Raw genomic sequence first — 23,216 nt, forward strand, 5'->3', positions numbered from 1 at the left:
ATTCTATGTATGTGTGTATATATATATATATATATATACATATATATATATATATATATGTGGTAGGAGGGAATAAAGAAAGGGAGAGGGAGAGAGATGGAGAGAGATGGAGAAGGAGAAAGAGAGGGAGAAGAAGAGAGGAATGGGGAAAGGGAAAGGGAGGAGAGGGAGAGGGATGAAAGAGGGAGGCAAAAAGGGAGAGAGAAACAAAGAAGGAAAGGGAAAGAAAGAGAACTGAAAAAATATCAAGTGCGTATTGTGTGTCTGGGGTTGAGTGTGACAAATGAAAAGTCTGAGAGATAATTTCTGGATAATTAGTAATAAATTTATTAATTATGGATAACTAAAAGTTAATGGATTGAGGTCAGTGATTTTCTCATAAACTAAAGACCCCATTTCTCCTGAACATTGAATGCTTACCTGAGACTGAAAATCAACTCTAATTAATTAGCAATAAATGAGGGGTAGACATATTAATGAGGACATGGTCAAAAAGTCTTCAGCTCCTGCTAAGAATATGACTACTTTGAGTAATCTGGACAAAACAATCCAACTCTATCTGGACTACTCTGGTTGGTTTTAAGAGGACCATGATATCAGGAAGGTGATGTCATAACTTGCAAATATATTGAATACAAGGGAGGGCTGTGCAAAATAAGCAGCTTTACTTTCTCTTCTGGAGCCATCTGGATCTAGTGGCAAGATAACTGGAGATAGCCCCCAGTGCTGTGGGAGACCTTGATGGTAGTCTTAAATCCAATCCACTTGCCAGGCATTGGTATTATCTTCCTGAAGCCATAGTCCTTTTCAAGAACAAAGAATAAACTACCTCAGCTTTAATCATCATAATTGTCTCAAATCAAACCAAGACCAAGGAAAGACCTTAGCTTGAAAAGACCGACACCTCCCTCTGCATTCGGGCTGCCTTTCATGATCCTGATCTCTTTCTTGCCAGTGGGACTGAAAGTTCTGTAGGAGAAAGTGAGATTAGTAACTGCATAATCTTCCCTCACTTAGATCCAGTCCCCTTACACCTCATGTCATCACCTTCCTGATGGTATGATTTTTTTCCAGAATGAAGGACAAACAACAATCCTGGTTGGTTTTCTACTTTATAAGCTTGATCACTCTAAATTCTATTGGAAGGTTCCAAGAATAGCAACTCATTTCCTAATGGCAAGATCTTTCTATTTATAAGGTCTTCTAGTATGGTGGGGAATCATCCAAGATCAAAAAGCAAGTAGGATGTGGGCAGTCATCCATCAGAAGTCCTTTAAAGACTGAACAATCTATAGAGGCTGGTTTCTGAATGAGCAAATAGGAAGGGAAAACATTACTCCTAATGCAACAAGTGGTTATTAACATGAAATAAAATCATATCTTATTTCCTTCCATCCTCTTTCCCCTTCTGAGAAAGAAAGCAATTTGACATGGTTTATACATGTACAATCATGCAAAACACATTTCTCTCTAAGTCATCCTGTGAAAGAGAAAACAGATTTAAAAAATAAACACAAAGAAAAATGGCTTTGATCTGAATTCATGCTCTTGTCAGTTCTTTCTCTGAAGATGGACAGGACCTTTCATTGTAAGTCCAATACTATTGTCTTTGATCATTGTATTGCTGAGAACATCTAAGTTTTTCAATAGTAAATCATCATACAACATTACTGTTATTGTGTATAATATTCTCTTGTTCTCATTTAACTTCATATCAGTTTATGTATTTGCATGTTTTTCTGAGAGCATCCTGCTCATTACTTCTTAAAGCACAATAATATTCCGACAAAATCATATGCAACAACTTGTTCAGACATTCCCCAATGGATAGGTATCCCCTCAATTTCCAATTTTTTGCCACAACTAAAAGAATGGCTATAAATAGTTTTGTACACATAAGTGTCCTCCTTTTTGTTTTTTATTTCTTTGGGATACAGATCTAGTAATGAGATTGCTGGGTCAAATGCATATGAATCTTACTCTCAAAAGAATTTCTATGTGTTCAGAAATGGTCTTTATCAGAGAAATTCATTATAATTTTTTATTAATGATTACCAATCATGTATTTCCATCCACTTTATATCTATGTTTATCCAACTCTCTTTTACCTTTGTCCATTTTCAAAAGAGTTTTTGCTTCTGAGTTTTTAACCTCCCTTAAACTTCCTTCACTTCTATCAGTTCCCTCTCCCTTTTCTTATTGCTTTCCCTTCCTATTTTCCTATATAAGATAGATTTCTACACCCAGCTGAGTGTATATATTATTCTCTCTTTGAATCAATTCTTTTGAGAGTAAGGTTCATATGCTCACCTCCATAATTTCCCCATTTTTGTCTCCACTGTAAAATCTGTTTCAGACCTCTTTTATGTCAGATAATTCATCCCACTTTACCTCTCCCTTTCCCATCTATTAATTTTAAAAAAGAAATACCATCACATTCGACTCACACCTCTGTTTTCTATGCATACTTCTTCTGACTGCCCTAATAATGAAGTTTTTAGGAATTATAAATATCATTTTCCCACCAAGAAATATAGTTTAGCTTTAGCAAATTCCTTATGATTTCTCTTTTATGTTTACCTTTTTAGGTTTCTTTTCTTTCTTGTATTTGAAAGTAAAATTTTCTATTCAGCTTTGGTCTTTTCATCAGCAATACATGAAACACCTCTATTTAATTGACTATCCATTTTTCCCCCTAAAGGATTATACTCAGTTTTGCTGGGTAGGTAATTCTTTTGATATTTGGTATATCATATTCCAAGATCTCCAGTCCTTTAACGTAGAAGCTGCTAAATCTTGTGTAATCCTAACCTATGGTTCCATGATATTTTAATTTATTTTTAAATTTTATTTATTTTTATAAATACAAATTGCTTTATGAATCATGTTGGGAGGAAAAAAAATCAGAACAAAAGGGAAAAACCACAGGAGAGGAAAAAAATAGAAAAAAGAAGTAAACATAGCATGTGTTAATTTGCTTTCAATCTCCATAGTTCTTTTTCTAAATGTAGATAGGGTTTTCTCTCCAAAGTCTATTGGGATTCCCTTGGATCACTGAACTACTAAGAAGAGCCAAATTTTTCATAATTGATCATCACACATTCTTATTGTGTTAATGCTGGGTCAGAGAGTATACACAGTTTTATAGCCCTTTGGGCATAATTCCCAATTGCTTATTTTTGACTGCTTGCAGTATTTTCTCCTTAATCTTGGAAATCTGGGAATTGGCTATAATATACCTGGGAGTTTTCATTTTGGGATCACACTCAGGAGATCAGTGGATTCTTTCACTTTGAGATCAATGGATTCTTTCACTTTCTATATTATCTTCTGGTTCTAGAATATCAGAACAATTTTCCTTGATAATTTCTTGAAAGATGATATCTAAGCTCTTTTCTCTGAGCATAACTTTTAGGTTATCCAATAATTCTTAAATTTTCTCTCCTGGATCTATTTTCCAGTTAGTTATTTTTCCAATGAAATATTTCAAATTTTCTAATATTTTTTTTCATTTTAAAAATTTTTTTGTTTCTTGGGTTTTTTTGTCTCTTATAATTTGACTTACTATGTTTTTAAAAGTGTTCTTTTCTTCAATATTTTTGTACTTCCTTTACCAAGCTGACTCTTTTATTGTATCACTCTCATTTCTCTCCCTAATTTTTCCTCTACCTCTCTTATTTAATTTTTAAAATCCTTTTTTGAATTCTTCCATGGTCTGAGACCAATTCATATTTTTCTTTTAAGACTTTGGATTCAGGAATTTTGACTTTGTTATCTAATATTGAGCGTGTGTTTTGATTTTCCTTGTTACCATAGTAACTTTCTATGGTCAGAATTTTTTTTTGTTTGCACATTTTCCAGCTTATTTTTTGACTTTTAACTATATGAAGTAGGACTCTGCTTCCTAAATGGGGGCACTGTCCCAAGCTTCATGTGTGTGTGTGTGTGTGTGTGTGTGTGTGTGTGTGTGTGTGTGTGTGTGTGCAGCTGTTTTCACATATAAATCTGGAGATCTGTAAGTTTTTGGCACTTCCAATATGGTATGATTTTTGGGAGAGATATGTTCACTACACCCCTGTAATGTGCACTCTTTTCAGCCTCAGAACTGTGACCAGAATCTGTATTCTCCTATGGCTACAAACCCTGCTGTATGAGTGTTCTGGGAATAAGACACAGGACTGCAACCCAGATGCAAGTATAGACAATGCAATACAGTCCTACCCCTGGTGTCAGCAAGGGGACTCTTGTAGATCTCCTTCTGATCAATTATCTTAAATCCTTACCATCTGATCTATGCATTTAGATGTCTGGAAACCACTGATTGCTGTTACTGATTCCTTAAGCCTGCTGCCAGTTTCCTGGAGTGCAGCAGGCTGGACTATCTTTTATCTTGTTGCTAAAGACCTTTTCTTTTGCTTTTTCAAGTTGTCATGGGCTGGGAAATTATTTCACTCCAACTTTTTGTGGATTCTGTTGCTCTAGAATTTGGTTAGAGTCACTTAAAGGTATCTGGAGAGGTTTGGGAAAGAGCTCAGGTGAGTCCCTGTCTTGGCTCTGCTATAGGCACTTTATTTTGGATAATTACACAGATAATGAGTGGAGCCATCCTTTTTAGGAATCATGAAGGAGTTAATTGAGTGATGGCTCCAGGAAGAGAAAGAAGGACTGTGGAGATGATATTAGAGAGGGAGATATTAGAATACATACACATTAACAAAGCAGGTGGTCAGAGAGCCTTGATATGAAGTAGCTGAAAGTGGGCCTAGATGTGGTGAGCAAATAGGATAATCACTACTTATAACAGCAGGGTCTCAGATTGGGAAGTTAGAAGGAGAAGGGGTTAAGTTGTTCAGGGAATGGTTTCTTGTCCAGGTAATAAGGCAGACAAGCAAAGTAGAGCTGTAGCTGAAGAGAGAAGAGAAAGAGAAGAGGGGAAAAGAAATATTTGCAATATTTACCTGGAAGTATTTATCTTTTTAAAAGTCAATATGTACAGCTAGCAATGAACCTACAGTATCTTAGTGACTGACCTCTAGTTAGTAGTAAATATCTCCAGCTTCAGGGGACAGTTCCTTCAATACAAAAGCATTTATAGGCTATTGTGTACTAGGTGCTAAGGCTACAAAGACAAATTCCCTTTTGGTTCTTGTCTCAAGGACCTTACATTCTCTTGAAGTATATACTTATATAGCAGTAGGTGGTAACAGTGGATAGAGGACTTGGTCTGGATTTAGCAAGACTTGAGTTCAAATCTGACCTCAGATATTTACTAGCTGTTAGGAACACTCATCTTCCTGAGTTTAAATCCAACCTTAGACACTTGCTAACTGTGTGAACCTGGATAAGTCATTTAACCCTGTTTGCCTCAATTTCCTCATATGTAAAATGAACTCGAGAAGGAAATGGCAAATCACTCTAGGTTCTTTTCCAAGAAAACCCCAAATGGGGTCACAAAGAGTTGGACACAGCTCTTTGTAAGTAAACACAAGCTATGGTTCTTCCTGTCCTTAAATGTACTTTGTTTCTGGCACTACCTTTGAGCTCATCATGTTGGAAAATTTAGCTTCTCTATGAACTTGGGCCTCTTGGAAGAATGGAGAAATAAGGTGAGTCATGGCCTCTTCTTTTAGGGAAATGAATGTATTTTGAAACTTATAAAGTTTGAAGGGAATGGAGAAAAAGTTTATCTACAATCTTGCTATCAGAATTCATTAGTATGCCTTCTTTTTCCTTTGGTGGTTTGAATAATAATTGTAATTGCTATTTAAGTAGCACTTTAAAGTTTGCTAAAAAATGCTCTACATATATTATCTGATTTATGCCTCAAAATTACTATGTAAGAAAGGTTATTATAGATATTATTAATCTGATTTTGCAAATGGTGAAGTTGAGACTTCATTTGCCCATGATCAATCACATTACTGGGGTCAGAAGTGCAATTTGAAACTGTTCTGATTGACTAAAGTAATAGCACTAAATATTTGATGTATTTCTTGTTTGTATCTCAATGGGAAAAATTATTTTTTTGGAATTAAGACTGCTTGAATTTGATACATACCCTTGAGAAAAGAATATGCAAATGAAAGAGGATTCACCAGATTCATTGTTTTTTTTTAAAAATCTGGTGACTGTATTTAAAATTGCTATGGTATATTATGCTATTTAATTTACAATAATCATTTTTTTCTAATTGTAATAAGTATAAAAAGTGACTAGCTCTTTGTAGTCTGGCTTTCAGCTTCATCATTTAATTGAAACTTTCCTCTCCTAAAATTACAAGTGAGCACTTAGTTGCCAAATATGATGGTCTTTTCCAAACCTCATCCTTCTTGAAACATCTTTTGGATAGTCTCTTCTGGGTTGCCCTCTCATCTTCACAATAGTCCTGGGAGATAGATACCATTATTATTCCCATTTTAAAGATTAGAAAATTGACTATTGATTTTCCTTCTCCCTTAGTCTTTTTTTGCCAGCCCATTATTCATTTTATACCATAAATATTCCCCCAGCTTCTGTTCAGAGCCCTCTTTTCCCTCATGATAAGTTTTTTTCTTGGTAATTGATCTGTAAAATGAGCTGGAAAAGGAAATCACTTGTTTCTTTGCCAAGAAAATCTCAAATTGGGCCATAAAAGTTGGGCATGACTCTTTCTGGTAATTCATCAACTCCCTTGGGTTGCATGTTCTTCAGATCCAAAGTCCATAGAGGCAAAGCCTGCTCAACTCTGCTCTGTGCCTTGATGTGTGCATATCACAGTTTCCCTCCCTCTGCCCCCTTAGCTGATCAATTACTACTGTCTCTATTTCCCACAGAAGTGTTCACCTTGTCATATAAAGAAGTAAAAGAGGTTCCCCTCAGTTGCACCTACCAGGATCTGGGAAGGAGCAGTGAACCCTCAAGCATCCTCCATCCCTCCTCCATTTCTATGTATTTGTGTAAATATTTCCCTCTATACCTAGGGGGACTACTCCTGCAGCACCAAATGTAGGAAACCTTTTCTTCAAGGTCTGTATCAGGTGTGTCCTCCAAGAAGCCTTCCAAGACTCACTACCATGTAGTACCCAACTGCGTGCTACAAGATTTAGGTAGATACTTCATACCTCTCAGATTAGCTAAGATGAGAGGAAAAAATGATAACTGTTGGAAGGAATGTGGGAAAATTGGGACAACAATGCATCATGGGTGGAGTTGTGAACTGATCCACCATTCTGGAGAGCAACTTGGAACTGTGCCCAAAGGGTTATAAAACTCTTCATATCCTTTGATCCAACAGTCTACTAGATCTGTATCCCAAAGAGATAAATAAAAAACCAAAAATGTTTGCAGCAGCTCTCTTTGTAGTGGCAAGGAACTGGAAACAAATTGAATGCCCAACAACTGGGGAATAGCTGAAAAATTATGCTATATGAATATAATGGAATAGTCTTATTCTATAAGAAATGATAAGCAGGCTGATTTCAGAAAAGCCTGGAAAGATTTAAATGAACTGATGCTGATTGAAGTGAACAGAACCAAGAGAACATGGTACACAGTAACAACAAGATTATGTGATGATCAACTGTGATGGACTTAGCTCAACAATATGGTGATTCAAGACTATTTCATTAGTCTTGGGATGATAAATACTATCTGCATCCAGAGACAGAATTATGGAGATTGAATACTGATCAAATCATAGTATTTTCACCTTTTTGTTAGTTTGTTTTTACCTTTTGGTCTGATTTTTCTTGCATAAAAAGACAGATATGGAAATAAGTTTAAAAGGATTGCACATGTTTAACTTAAATAAAATCTTTGCTGTCTTGGGGAGGGTGAGTTAAGAGAGGGAGAGAGAAAATTTAGAACACAAATTCTTAGAAAATAAATGCTGACCATGCTATGTTCACTTCTTTTTTCTTTCTTTCTTTCTTTTTTTAATCTCTCCCGTGGTTTTTCCTTTTTGCTCTGATTTTTCTCTCCCAACATGATTCCTAAAGTATTAAAAATAAACTTGCTGCAATAAAAAAAAGAAAGAATACAATAAAAAAAAGAAAGAGAAAAAGAAATGTTGAAAACTATCTTTACATATATTTGGAAAAATAAAATACTATAGAAAGGCCACTAAAATATTTAAATAAAGAATAGACTTAAGAATCATAGTAATTTTAAAAACAAAAATTTAAAAATTGTCTTCTATCATAGAAGAATCACTGTTAGGACTATAGAGGCTGGTGTACTCTCTCTGCCCTAGACAGGCCTTTCTGAAGTCAATTTTGAAAAAGCTTGACAGCTAATTAGGGAATTCAACTTTTCCACTTCCCATGTTGCTTGTCTATTGGACAGTAAATGGCTACTGCTTCTCATCAGTAAAATCCACCATACTCACAGACTTCTAGATCATTTGAAATTCCAATGCTGCCTGGACACTTGTGTCTCAGGATACTTGTTCTCCCAGGGTCAGGAAAGAACAAACACTAAGAGAGACAAAGGGTTCCTGACTCAAGCTTTCCTGATTAAGGCCTTTTGCATTAGCTGTCACATGGGTGAAATCACCATTACATTAGAATAGAGAAGGACTTTTTTTTCTTTCTTTACTCTTCAATAGAGTCACATTTTTCTGGAGAGACATAGCCAAGAGGCCAGATTCAGAAACTATTACTTTTAAAAATGTCCTTAGAGTCATCAGCTTTTCCAGCACAGCAGTCAATTATAGAATTCTTTGTCATTACACAATACAAGTGTCTTCAAATGGGCTGGAAGTAGTACTTTCTGTCAACTCGCCCAAGTTTCCATGTGACAGACTGGAAACAGGCAGAGAATATTCATTGTGATTCACAAAAGAGGACAAATCCAAGTGAGCTCCATGACCCTGTTACATATAGATAAGCAATTAAAGGTGGCCTTTCAGATGATGATATTTGTAATTTAGTGATGCTGTAGCTGGAAAACGCTGCTCCCTTCCAGTGAAGTACATGCTGTGATTCCATTTTCAAATATGAAAAGTGTTTCCCTTGCAGAAATTGATTTAAGTGCCAGTTTGGCATGACAATTACTTAAATGAGCTTTGTAAAATGCTCCTTGCTGCTTGGACTAAGTCTCATGCTTCATTTGAACCCCTCAATGGCTAGCAAACTGGGGGAAGAATAGGCTGATAAAATGCATATGCCATACTATTATAAGAGGACATACAGAGATGACCATGAAGAATCAACATAAACAGAACCACTACTATTGCTCAAGGCTTGGACTCAAGAAGTACTTATTTTATTTCAATAAAATGACATATCAGACTTATTATTAATGGATATTTCATTTTTAAACAAAGATTTATTATTGCCTTTTGTTTTTATAGTACAATAATTTCCCCTTAACATCCTTTACCTCTTCCTCGTCCCCACCATTTTTGAACCCTCTCTTATTATAGATTTTATTTCACCATAAATAGCTCTAAATCATTATGATGAATTGTCCAGTTTTAAGGTAATCAAACATCCCCTAGTTTTGTGGTTGCAAGCTGAGATTAACTATTTTGCATAGACAGGTGACCTAGAAACTTACTTCCACAAAGTATACGTATCATCTTACTGTTTGCTGGAGAGTGCCACAACTTGTCCCTGCCATTCTGGCCCTTAATTTCATGTTAGATTTCCAGGTGAAATGAAGGGAAGCTGGTAGGGGTTCCTCCCTTCCCCAGTAATGCTGAAAGTTCAAAGAATCACTAATGTCCTACAGGAGGATGTGTTAAATTCAGTAAGGCCTAAAAAAAGAAATCTCTTTCCCTACATATTCCTTCCCCTTCTAATTCTATCTTTTACTGAATTTTTGCCATGTGATAGTGTCTTCACACCAGAGAATATGAAGGAAGAAATAAACTTATTTTAGTTCTGTATAATTTAAATAATTTCATTGAAATTCTTTTGGAATCATATCATGATCTACCATTGTCACTCTCCTATATGATATAAGTAAAAAATTTAAATAATTATTTTTCTCTTTATTAATCTGTCCCTCCCACTACCACCATTGAGTAATAATAATTTTACCTTCCCTAAGAAAAAAGAAAAAAAGAGCTCTCAGTGTGTAGATGTATAGTCTAGTAAAACCTGAATTCAAATATGGCCTCAGATACTTTCTCACCCTGGCTAAGTAATTTTATCTCCCAGCCTCAGTTTCCTTATCTGTAAAATGGTACCTTGTTGTGAGAATAAAAGTAGTTATTTGCAAAGTACTTTGCAAAGCTTAAGGTACCATATAAATGCTAGCTTGAGATATATATGTGTATATTTATAATTTATATATAACATAAATTATAATTCATATACATATAATTTTATATATTTATAATTTATATATAGCTATTTACATACCTCTGAGTGACCTCATTAAATTACTCACTCAATCTCTGAAACATCTGTCAACAAGGACCGGGATGATGGGTTGCAATATATATACCAACATCTGTCTCCTTGGTGAGGACTGGGGTGATGGTAGAGAAAAGTTGCAATATACACGCCAACATGAATGCTATTGCATGAAAGGACATTGTGGGATCACAAAATAAGACAGGGCTGACTTCTTGTTTCATAAATGGGCAAATGTAGTCTCAAATTCCATTTCTTAATCTATCAAGAGAAAGCTGTACTTGAAGCCTTATCTATCTGACTTACCATAGCTGGACCTGAAAGATGAATGGAAAGCAGTAACTATTATATTCTTGGAGCTGAAAGCTGTAACAATCATCACATATTAAATTTGAAACTCTCACAAGTAATAAAACCGCAGCATTTTAGACCATGAGGATGGCTCAATTAGAATTTCTAAGAAAAACAAAGCTACTTGTGAAGTTTCCTGACATATTAGCAGTTCTCTTATTTCATGGAATTCTCCAAGCCAGTATTATTATTCAGATCAAATTACTGTCTCTCTAAGAAGTAATTTAATCACTAAGGCTACAAAGATTGCTTGGATGACAATGACAAGAAATGAAAGAAGTAGTTAGAGAGGAAGCAAATAATATAGCTCATCCCAGGTCCTGATCATTCTGATCAAAGCAGCATCCCCCAAATTGCCTTGTATCAATGTATATATGAATATAGGTGTGCTTATGTCTCTCTGTTTAGTTTCTCTATATGTCATCTACAATGAATAGAGCACAGAGTTGGAGTCAGGAAGACTTTAATCAGAGATACTTGACCTCAGATACTTCATAGAAGTGTGACTCTTGATAAAATACTTATACTATATCTATGGATGAGTTTCCATATCTATAAAATGGGGATAATGATTATACCCATCTTCCACAGTTGTTGTTAAAATAAAATTGGATAATAATAAAAGGTTTTTGTGAACCTTAAAGCACTATCTAAACGTTATTTTTCTGTCTCCGTCCCTTTGTGTGGGTGTGTCTCCCTTTGTCATATCATTTATTGAGGCAGCTGCCTTGTAGAAAAGAGAGATCTGAACTCAGACCCAGGAAGACCTGACTAAAGTTCTACTTCTGACACCCTGGATGTATAATCCTGGGCAAATCACTTAACCTCTCAATAGGTCAGGGCTTCTTTAAGTTTTTCAACTTGCAACCCATTTTTGCCTGAGAAATTTTTACATGACCTCAGATATATATACAAAATAGTTAGGCAAATAAAACATTGACTGTTACAAATCATAATTTTACAACTCCCCTATTCAGTTAGGAGACCCCCATTTGGGATTACAAATCACAGTTTAAGAAGCTAGGCTCTAGGTAACTTTCTGTAAGTTGTGGAGAAAGTTCTGATCTGCAATAATAGAGGAAATGTTTTCATCTGGGTGTCTGCTAAATCATGAAATTGCATATCTCACTACCATTTGGGGTTTTTAAAAAATTTATATTAAAAAAAAATTCCTATTTAGGTTGCAAGCTACTTGAGGGCAGGAAGAGTTTTGCCTTTGTCACTGTGTCCCCAGGGCCTAGAAGATATCTATGTCTATAAAATTCTATAGACACATTATATACCTATATATAACTATAATATATACACACATGCATGCACACTCACATATATAAAACTCCCTTTTAAAAGGAGTTTGGATTGCTGTAGTCAATGTGTATTTGTTTTCCTGACTGTTCATTTCTATATCATCTCTATTTATGTATGTCTAAAGCTATGTAATAGATATGTTATCCTAAATTGCAAATGTAAAGCTCCAGCAGCCTGATAATATTTAGAATGAGCTTCTTGGGCTGCCCGAAATAAAGGAATATTGGCTAACATGGTTAGAAGGTTCTCTGCCTTTGAATTTCCATAAAAAATAGGACCTATATCAAGAATATAATTTCATTTACTATTATATACTCTTTCCTGAGCTGGCAATTCATTGTTTTCATTGTTATATTTTGAATCCTCCCTGACATTCTGCTGGGTACATCACAATGTTCTGCTTTGTTTTGTTTTGTTTTATTTTTGTTTTCTGTCTTTCTATTTTATTTAAATTTTAAAATAATAAATAAAATAAATAAATAAATAATTAAAAAATAAATTTAAAAAATTTTTTTAAAAAATAGGACTTATAAGTCCACTGTGAGAGTGGACATGCAATATATAAATCTTACCTGGATGCTTTCTCACTTGCTCTTGAAGTTCCTTAAAGAGCTGATATATATTAGAAGCTACACACACACACACACATGTTTATATACCTATATGTATTTATTTGATGAAAAGTGAAGTAAGCAGAGTCATGACAATATACACAATGACTATAACAATGTCAATGGAAAGAACAAAAACAAATCAAAATGGAACACTGTGTAATTATAATGGTCACATTTGACCCTGAAGAAGAGAGAAGACAGACTACTTCTTCCTCTTCTTTACTAAGGTGAGGGCCTAAAGTATGGAGTACTTAATCTATTGTAAGATTTCATTGATGCACTATTGATCAGAGAAATGTAAATTAAGACAACTCTGATACCACTACACACCTGTCATATTGGCTAAGATGACAGGAACAAATAATGATGAATGTTGGAGGGGCTGTGGGAAAACTGGGACACTGATGCATTGTTGGTGGAGTTGTGAAAGAATCCAACCATTCTGGAGAGCAATCTGGAACTATGCCAAAGATTTGATTGATGTATTAATTTTGTTGAACTTTTTTCTTCATTCTTTACTAGAAGAGATGACTCTCTGTGTGGCAAGGTGAAGGGACATATATTGAGAAGTGAAAGTGATATAAAAACAAAAGATATCAATAAACATTTAAAAATAAAATTTAAAAATATCTTCCCTTTCTTGTGCAGGGATTCTTTTGTAACTAATTGTAATTGAACTTTTCAGTTTAAATTCATATTTAAAAAAAAATTAATTGCATTTTTTCAACTAGGACTTCGGTGATCAACTCTACATGGATAATTCCTCATCAATGACTCTAGTCTAAACTTTTTTTCTTTATTTTGCTTCCTCATCCAGTTTTCCTTTTGCCTTTTGGACTCCTCTATGTAGATATTCTTCTAGAGGATCTCATGTTCAAAATGTTTAAAACTGAACTCATCATACTCCCCAAAACTTGTTCTTCTTCCTTACTTTCTTTTTTCTATCTCTATTCTCCAAATTAGCAGACTAATACATTTAAATTTATCTCTTTTTCTTCTGTCCCTTTTACCCCACAATCTGTTGTCATTTATCATGGATTTTATTCCCCCATTCACTGCCTCCTAACCATCCCCACTGTTACTCCTTTAGTTCACATTCTGGACTTGGAAGGTCACAAGATGGAACTAAAAGTGCTCTTGATTTGGAGGCAGAAGAACAAGGTTTGAGTTACAGCTTTTACATACTGTCTGTATAGCCTTAGCAAGTCATCATTAACCTCTCTTGCCATCCATCTCCTCATTTATAAAAACAGAGAATAAGACTGATTCAATTATCCTCTAACTATTAGCTTCTCACCTGTTTTTTTCTGCCTCTAGTCACTTTCCCTTCTAGTCTAACATGTTGCTGCCAGTCTTCTCAGTGAAGAGTATCATGTCCCTTCATTACTTATAAATCTTCATTGGTTCCTCATTACCTACCAAATAAAATAAAAAAAACAAAAACAAAAACAAAAAACCTCTTACTAGGCATATATATATATATATATATATATGTAATGTCTTGTTTTCCCTACTAGGTTATAAGCATCTTGAGCTCATGCTCTTTGAGCATATTTCTTCCAGGGTCTAACATAGTTCATTACATGGAAATGCTTAATAAGCAATTTTGGAATAGATGACTAAATGATTGAATATGGATTATGTGTTTAATGATTAACAGTTTTTACTTAGAGGTTCTGATAACAAGAACCATTTTCTTTATACTTTAATCAGGAGTAATTCATTTATTTATTAAAAATAACAGTTTCTAGCAGTACAATTCTTCCTTCTCACCTCTACATTGATAATTAGCCTACTTGTAGTACTCTATCTGGGCACTCAATCAACCAGTAAGAAAGAAAGAAAAAATCACTTTTGAAAATTTGGATTGTTTTTTAGATCCTTTTAGAATTGTACTAGCTATTAGAATCTGTCAGGTCAGTATTCTAAATGTTAAATTCTTGGGATTCCTGTGATGTGTAAATTGGAAAATCAACAGATAAATGACACAAAGGGTTACTAAAGAAAAATAAAGATAATATTTTAACACATTTCAAACAGTTTTCACAAACTCCCTACTTCAGTCCAATGGGTAATGAAAAAATGCTTTGTCACTAAGGCAGCTAGATAGTGCAGTATATAGAGCACCTGCCCTGAAATTAGGAGGAACTGAGTTTAAATTTGATCTAAGAAACTTAACATTTCCTAACTGTGTGATTCTGGGCAAGTCACTTAATCCCAATTGCCTTGCCAAAAAAAGTGTTTTATAAACTTTGAAATGCTACACAGATATACCATAATATTTTAAATACTGAACATGATTATCACAACACTCCTATGAGGTAACAGGGCAAATATAATTCTCACTTAACAAATGAACAAATGAAGAAAATTTCAAAATCTTGTCTAAAATATCATAGGTAATGAGTGAGAGAGCCAGGACTAACATTCAAATCTCTAGTTATCTTGCCTGATGCTATTGCTATTATATAGGCAATATTCTGGCTACCGGGAAACATCTGAATGCAATATTCATGATGTGTGAGAATGAGCATAAAATGAGGTCATATGCGCTCAGATGTGTTGTACACCCTTACTAAAGAGCATTCACAACTAGAGACTTCTCACTGGTCCCTTTGTCTCTCTGATGAGGGAGTGGGGAAAGTATGGGGAGAGATTTTGCCAAGGGTTACAGGTGCCCGAGCCAAGAATAGCTGCCTACCTAGTAGTTTTGAAGACCAAGTTTCTGTCTCTTTCCTTCTTTCACTTGGGACAGTTCTCCCTTAGAGGTCTGGGAGTGAAGGAAATGGGCTTTCTCTAGCTATCGAGGTTATATGCACAAGCAATACTACCATATGATGGTCTAGTTTTGAGTTTGATTACCAGTATCTGAAAAATGATTCTAAGCAGCATACTTCTAGGCTTGGTGGGTGGCTCTGTTATTAGCTTGAGAGTTTGAGAGTTCTTGAGTCACAGAGCTGATTGGAAGTGGGAGGTGTTTCCCTCAATTGTGATGGGGTTGATGATCACTGACAAGATTATTCTGCAACCTAAAAGCCCAAGGAAACCTGGTTCTCCACTTGCTGCTCTGATAGTAAGCAGATGAGGTGAAAGTAAAATCTGTACAGTAATTGCACAGGTCTCCTAGGAGTCTAATTTAGCTCCTTTTAGAGCATGACAATTACCTGGCATATATTTGGTACTTAATAAATGCTAGTTGATTTACTGATGGGTAATAGGATTAAAAAATTAATAGCTTTTTACTTTCAAAATATATCCTAAGATAATTTTTAATATTCACCCTTGCAAAATCTTCTCCAAAGATTTTCTCCCTCCTTTCCCCCCACCCTTCTCCCTTAATCCGATATAGGTTAAACATGTGCAAATCAAAAATCGGAGCAAAAAGAAAAAAAAAAGCAAACAAACAACAAAAAGGTAAAAATACTATGTTGTGATTTTTTTTTTTTTTTGTCTGTTTGCAGATGGCTCTCTACATCATAGTAATGTATTTAAAAATCTATTTATGGACTATTTAAGTCTTTTGAATGACTCCTGTATTTCTGCCTATGGGAGCCTGTGAATCCTTTGTAATGAATTATGATATACATATCTACAATTAGAAGCTCATCTTCCTGAGTTTAAATCTGATCTCTTACTTACTAGCTGTGTGACTGTGGACAAATCATCTAATTTTGTTTGTCTCCATTTCTTCAATTGTAAAAATAAGCTGGAGAAGAAAATGTCATATCACTCTAGTATCTTTGCCAAGAAAACCCAAATGGCGCCACAAAGAGTCAGGCACAACTGAAAATGAAAATACTCCAATACACACACATATATTATATGTATACATATATATCATATAGAATGATACAAACATACTATATATATATATATGTATATGGAGAGAGAGAGAGAGAGAAAACATTTGTCAATCTCAGATTTTGAGTCTTTTGGGTTTTAAGTATTTCTTTTGCAATGAAGGAATTAAATAGTATCTTTACACCTGACAATTCACACATTAAATAACTTTCAAGAGGAAATGCTCTTTAATTACCTGTTAGGAAACACCCTAGATATGAGTCAAATCTATGCTTTATTTAAGACATTCTCCTGGAAATCCAGAATTGGACATAAAACTCAGAAAATGTGAGATTAAAAAGCTGTATCCCCTCATTTAGGCCACTGTTCTAGATAGAATTTAGTCCATGAGACTCCAAAGTGAGAGCCCTTTATGGGATTGGCTGCCACCTGAGCTTTGTTGAATAGCACAAAACCAGAGAAATTGGGTGATTCTGTGTATGTAGATAGAATCAACTCTAGGAATTTAATTTAAGATAAAATAAAAATCTATGAATTCCAGAATCTTTTGATTAGAAGGAACTGTAAAAGCTTATATTCTCCCTCCCGAATGATTTATCTTTAGGTGGGGCTGCCTCCTCTAAATCCTCAATTAAAGATAAGATCATAGATTTAGAGTTGGAAAAAATCTATTTATTTCACAAATGGGGGGAAATGAGGGTCAAAATGTTATTTAACTAAGATCCAAAAAAATCTAACCAACATTCCCTATTTTTTTTTTTTTTTTTGGTTTGTTTAAAAAAAAAAAAAAAGTGATTCTCCAATGAGTTAGTATCCCATTTTGGCATTAGTACCATCAGTCCCTGTGTTTGCTTACTGACCGTGAGAGAAAAACCTTCTCACAGAATGTTATGATTCATAACTAAGGAGTGGTAGAACCCAGCTGGTTATGCAATCTCATCTTTAATAAGATAGGCCAAGGGAAACTGCCTGGTTTCTATTTTCCTGGGCTTGGGAAAGGGAATCGTTTTCATTTTGGATGTTTATTTATTTTGTGGCTCTGTTGTTCCTGGGTGTGGAGGCAACCTCTTCCATCTTGCTCTTGTCCTGGTAATTTTGCTAGTTCGGGGGATGGATGTAGGAATGTGCTAGCTGGGATGAATTCTTCTTTTGGTTATTGAAACTCTCTTAGTCCCGCCTGGTAAAAAAAAAAAAAAAAAAAAATGTAAAAACTCAAGTTTGCTAATAAATACTCAGTCCTGGAGAAGGCCCTCTGCCAGGTTTTTGAAACTCAAGCAGCTAAGGTTTGTAGAAGGGCTCCTCCCAGTGGCCATTAGAAATAACATGTCCTGAGTGAGGGAGGACCAATATTGAGCTGGCTTACTTCTTCCCACCTTTGGAAGGCGGCTGGTCCATTTTATGACTCTCACCACCAAGGAATGTTTAAATCCTTAGGCCATTATGCAATATTTTGAGAGCATCTTACTTAAGAAGTAGAGTGCCTAACTACGTGACTGACAGCTATTTACTTCCACTCCCACTCTTTCTTTCCTGAGAAAGTACCAAATGAGCAGGTTATTTCACAGATGTCTAATTCCCCCTTGCAGGAATCCAGTCATGGCTTCAAACTAGGGGTATGACTGTTAGGGGTATGACTGTTATTAGCATAGCCCCAAAGAAGCAACTTTATGTAGTAGAATGAATTGGACTTTGGAGAACTGGGGTTTGGGTTTTAGATCTGACTACCTGTGAGATGTGGGAAAGTCAGTTCTCTGGGTTTTTAGTATTTCTTTTGCAATGAAGGAATGGAAGAGTATCTTTATACCTGACAGTTAATTCACACATTAAATAATTTTCAAGAAAAGAACACTTTCTAAATGTCCTCCTTTTGAGAATGATAGTATTAATCTGATGACCTCTAATTCTAAATCTATGATGGAGATGGGTCCTACTTCAGTCTTGGAATGATTTTTGGCTTTAAAGCTCTTCAGGCATCCAGTCATCTGAAGATGGACTGGAAAGTTAGTCTCTTCTGAGATGTGGCTATGAAGTTAATCAGGTTGAACTTGGAGTAGTGCAGAATCCTTAGGGTCCTCTCTGGAGTCAGCCTGATTTAGATGAGGACTGGGGAATCAATAAGGGGCAGGCTGGTCTGGGTAAGATTTCTTGGTACTATATATATGCTGTCAGATGATCTTAAAGTAGTCTGATCTCTGAAAGGAAGAGTGGGCCATCCAAAAATTGTTCTTAGGGTCCTTTTATGGCCATAGATCCTTTTAGATGTAGTAAAACATGTACCTTCACATAGATATGATTTTCCTGAGACCTAACAGCTTCATTTAGAAGAACTCATGTGGAGAATTAAGAGTTAAGCACTGGAGTCCCTTCATCTTAATGGGAGAGCTCTGATCCTGCCCATTCTTTAATTTTACTGTATCTTTGATGCCTTCCCATTTTCATAAAGGATATTCAAACGTTGACTTCAGACGAAAACAGATTTATTAGACCTACCTTGAATAGAAAAGGGAGATAATTATTTTAAAAATAAAACAAAAAAATAACACTATAATATCTAAACATCTTTTGTTAATTTTTTAAAAGATAATATCTTCATCATCTTATGGCTTCAATTAACAATTGCTCTTCATTGCCTAATGGACTTCTCCAAATGGACGAGGAGTGGGACTTTAAATTCAACATGTCTAAAAAGAAATTCACCAATTTCCTCCTAAATTTTCTCTTTTCCAACTTCCCAATCTCTGTTAAAAGCATCTCTTTAATTCATCTGTGTTTATAAACTGGAAATCTGAATCACTGCCTTTTCCATATTGTTAGCTAGATTGAATCATGCTTTGCATCCAATTCTGTCCATTTTCTTTCTATCTTTCCTGCTTGCTGTTATTCCCTCTGAATCAATGGACCTTGACCTCTTTTGTCCTGACCAATGCACTTATTCCCATCTTCTCTTCCTCCTTTCTCTCCTGTAACTTTCCACTTTTGGAACTGTAATCAAATGATCTCTATCCTCAGGGAATTCCTGCATGATCTTAGTTTAGCAATGAATCTTTTTCACAACTGTGGTGAATAACTTTAGTGATGCTTTTCAACAAATAAAAATGAATATGACACGGACTCCAAAGGAGAGAAACAGGTTAGAGATGAACAAAGATACAACATATAACCAATGAGGAACTCTGAAATAGAACAGGCATAAAGGACAATCATTAAGGAATTGTAGGCTTAAGACAAAATGTTGGGTGGTTTTATGGCAAGAGCAGTAAATGACAGATGGAGAACCAGAGTATTCCAAAGGCAGGCTTGTGATGTTAGGAGAAACTGGGTAAGGCCTTTAGCACCTTGGGTGAATCCTTCAAGATGAAATTTTGAGAAAACATGGACAGGAAAAAATATATATACACACATATACATAGACACATACATTATATACTACAGAGTAGGGGTTCTCAAACTATGGCCAGCGGGCCAAATGCGGCCCGCTGAGGACATTTATGTGGCCCAGTCCGCCAGGTTATGGCAAATGGGCTGGGGGTGGAGACAGAGTGTGAGGTTTTGTTATTACTATAGTCCGGCCCTCCCACAGTCCCACATTATTGGAATTATAGAAACATTCTAAAAACACCTTTTTAAAAGTTTTTTTCTGGAACTATATATACATATATATATATATATATATAATTGTATCTATCATATATACATGCATATATATTATATATTTAGAAATATAATTTCTCCAACCTAAAACCATTTCTTGAATTTTCCTTTGGGAAAATTGAGAACAAAGGCTAGGGTCTTTCTCTGAAAAGAAGAAAAGGGGATTATAAATTTAAATCTCCTCCAGATAGGATGATTACTTTCCCACTCGCCTGGAGGAATTGGTGCTATGACTCATCTGGTATTAGTGTCTTCTCTTTGAAAAAAAAAAAAAATTTTTTCCCCCTGAGGCTGGGGTTAAGTGACTTGCCCAGGGTCACACAGCTAGGAAGTATTAAGTGTCTGAGACTAGATTTGAACTCAGGTCCTCCTGAATTAAAGGCTGGTGCTCTACCCACTGTGCCACCTAGCTGCCCTGTCTCTTTTGAAATTCAAGGTTAAGATATTGATCTCACTGAAAGGAACTCTTAAGGAAAGTGTTCCCTTAAGGAACTGAGTGGTGAGGATTCTCAAATGTTAACCCCAAACTATGTTTTAATATATTAAATTTGCTTCCTTGCTCAAGAAATATATCTATATACACACATGCATACACTAACATAAACATATACACATATGTACATATACTACATTATAGAATAGCTATTATTGTGTGATTAGATATAACAGGTATCACCTACCTATTTATCTATAAAACCTATCTATCTATAACCTAAAATATTCTTGAGGCAGGATAAAAGGATGGGGAAATGAATCAATTTGAATATCTCCTTTACATTATTGGAAGTATAGAAACATACTAAAACACTTTTAAAAAAGTTTTTCTAGAACTATTATATATAATTATTAATGTTACATATGTATACATATACATGCATATATATGTAACGATTTAGAAATATAAACATCTTGGATACATATTAAATAAAATTATTTCTGAATGCTTTAAGATGCTAGGTGCAAATCTGTAGCTGAAAAGCAGCTAAGACAACAAATTTCTCTCTCCTCTGGAGAGTCTCTCTGATAGTCACTCATCTAAATTCTGGAGAAAGAACGAAGGTGGAAGTATTTTGGGGAAATTGAGTCAGCATTCTTTTAGGAAGAAGAGGACTGACTAAGGCAGTGATACTTAGGGGAAAGATTTCTTAGGAATTTCTACGGAAAATTTTCAGAATAACAGACTGAAATCAAAGATTCTGGGATGATTGTGGGAATGGAGGGAAGGGAGGTTGAAAGCTTTCTTTCCCCTTTTGCTGCAAGCTCACAGTACAGGGAAGTCAAAACTGCCAGATGTGTTTTGGCCCAGACCTGCCAGACTGATACAAGCAATGCTTTGTTCTGTACCAAATTAATATGGGTTCTGTTCTGTGAGAAAGTCGTTTACTCTATAGAAGTTTCCTGCAGTGCCTTCTATTTGCTCTTCTCAGACCTGGTGCTTTTTCCTGCTCCTTTCTCAACAACCCATTTCAGCTGCCTCACTTAGGGCTTCTTTCATTTGGGACTTCTTATTAACTGGGCAAATCACTCAGTTTCCCACTCCCAGTTTGGGAAACTAAATCCTTCTGGATAAAAATGTTTCTCTTGTTGTAATATGTTGAAAATGGTCATTTGCCAAGAAGTGTCTCTGTTCATTTTTCTTCCTTTAATTAATCTTCTCCTACAGTGCTCCACACATTCATTATCTTTCCTCTTTCTTGTCAAAATGGTAATAAAAATTGCTGTCCCTTTGACACAGCCCAAAAATCCTGAACTAATCCACAGCCCATGTTGATAATTTTAACTTACCATATGCTTAAATGTTGAATTAATTATACATTACAAATTGAACTCCCCAATTGCAATTGTATTAGATCTTTGTTTTCTACTTTGCTTTGTGGAGTACTATGCTTGGCACACTCTTTAACTGAAATATATTATCTTCTTAATCATTAGAGGACCGTGTATTATTCTGTATAATTAACTTGACATTGTTTTGTTCAGAAATTTAATTCATTCTAGATCTTAGTTTCAAAGTGAGATTTTATGATGCATAATTAAAAAAAAAAAAAAAACCGTCCCCAAATGCTTCCTTCAGAATTAGATTAAATGTTTCTGTGGCATTCAGGGCTTTGTTTTCAGTGATTTTAATTTCATGTATATACACAATTTTGCAGTATGTAATGTTCTTCCTTTCGCACATGTGACTACAGTGCATTGAGAGACCATTGAAAGGAACTAGGATGCTGCTTTTTAAAGAAGTCTCCAAAGCTGTTTCATTATGTAAGTAAAAGAAGTGTTGTGTTTAGAGGTTGAAGGTCTGGTCATTAAGGCTACCCGGGACAACTACAACAGCCAAACCTTGGATAAAAATGAAGCTGTTAATTGCCTCAAAGAACTGAAGTTTAACTTCATAATCTTTCATCATTATTCTCCTCCCTGAGTGGTAGAAAAAGGGAAATATTTTTATCATTCTTTGGTGAATCCATTCTGTTCAGTTGTGTTGGTAGTCTTCAATTAATCCTCCACAAAGGTATTTTGGAGTTCATGAAGATGATAGAATCCTCCTTCTCTATAATCCTCTGAAATTCCTTTTTAAAGAAGTACTAGATGTTACTGGTATAATATTTCCTTCTCTTTGGAGATTTTGTCAATCTGTCTGAGATGAAAAGGGCAAGATAGTTTGAAAGTGTGCCAAGTTATTGATGTGAGGAGGCCCAATTTGTTTCCCTAAAATGGAGAGAATAATCGTCATATATATTATAAATACACACCTTGCACTTAACACATATTTGTTGAATTGAATCAAATTAATAATTGTTTCAGTCGTGCAGTTTTGTAAATAGAATAATTATTGATTCCTGCCTGGAATTTGTAATCTAGCATAAACATACTGATGGCAATGTAGGTATATAGGATATATAGATTTTTAAAAATACATGAAACCAGTATATGAATGGACCATAATTTGTACCACATGCAACTGAAGAGCAAATATTTCTTGGGAGTCAAATGTGAGATTGTTTCTATAAATGGGGAAAAATCACTAACAGCCGTTTTAAGAGTGTTTTAAGATGTGTTTTCATCTACATTGAATAGGGTGAAAGGAAATATTTAAACCTAATCGAACTTCATGGGATTCATAGAAGAGCTGGGTTTTTAGACAAAGAACTTC

At 35.1% G+C, this 23,216-nt stretch overlaps 1 protein-coding gene across 1 annotated transcript in view; it reads left to right on the forward strand.

The window, feature by feature from the left end:
• TEX29 (testis expressed 29) overlaps positions 1 to 23,216 on the forward strand; it is a 109,208-nt gene that overhangs the window by 35,705 nt on the left and 50,287 nt on the right. The window lies entirely within an intron of this gene.

The sequence above is a fragment of the Sminthopsis crassicaudata genome, chromosome 3 (genome assembly GCF_048593235.1).
Source record: "Sminthopsis crassicaudata isolate SCR6 chromosome 3, ASM4859323v1, whole genome shotgun sequence".
Taxonomy (NCBI): Eukaryota; Metazoa; Chordata; class Mammalia; order Dasyuromorphia; family Dasyuridae; genus Sminthopsis; species Sminthopsis crassicaudata.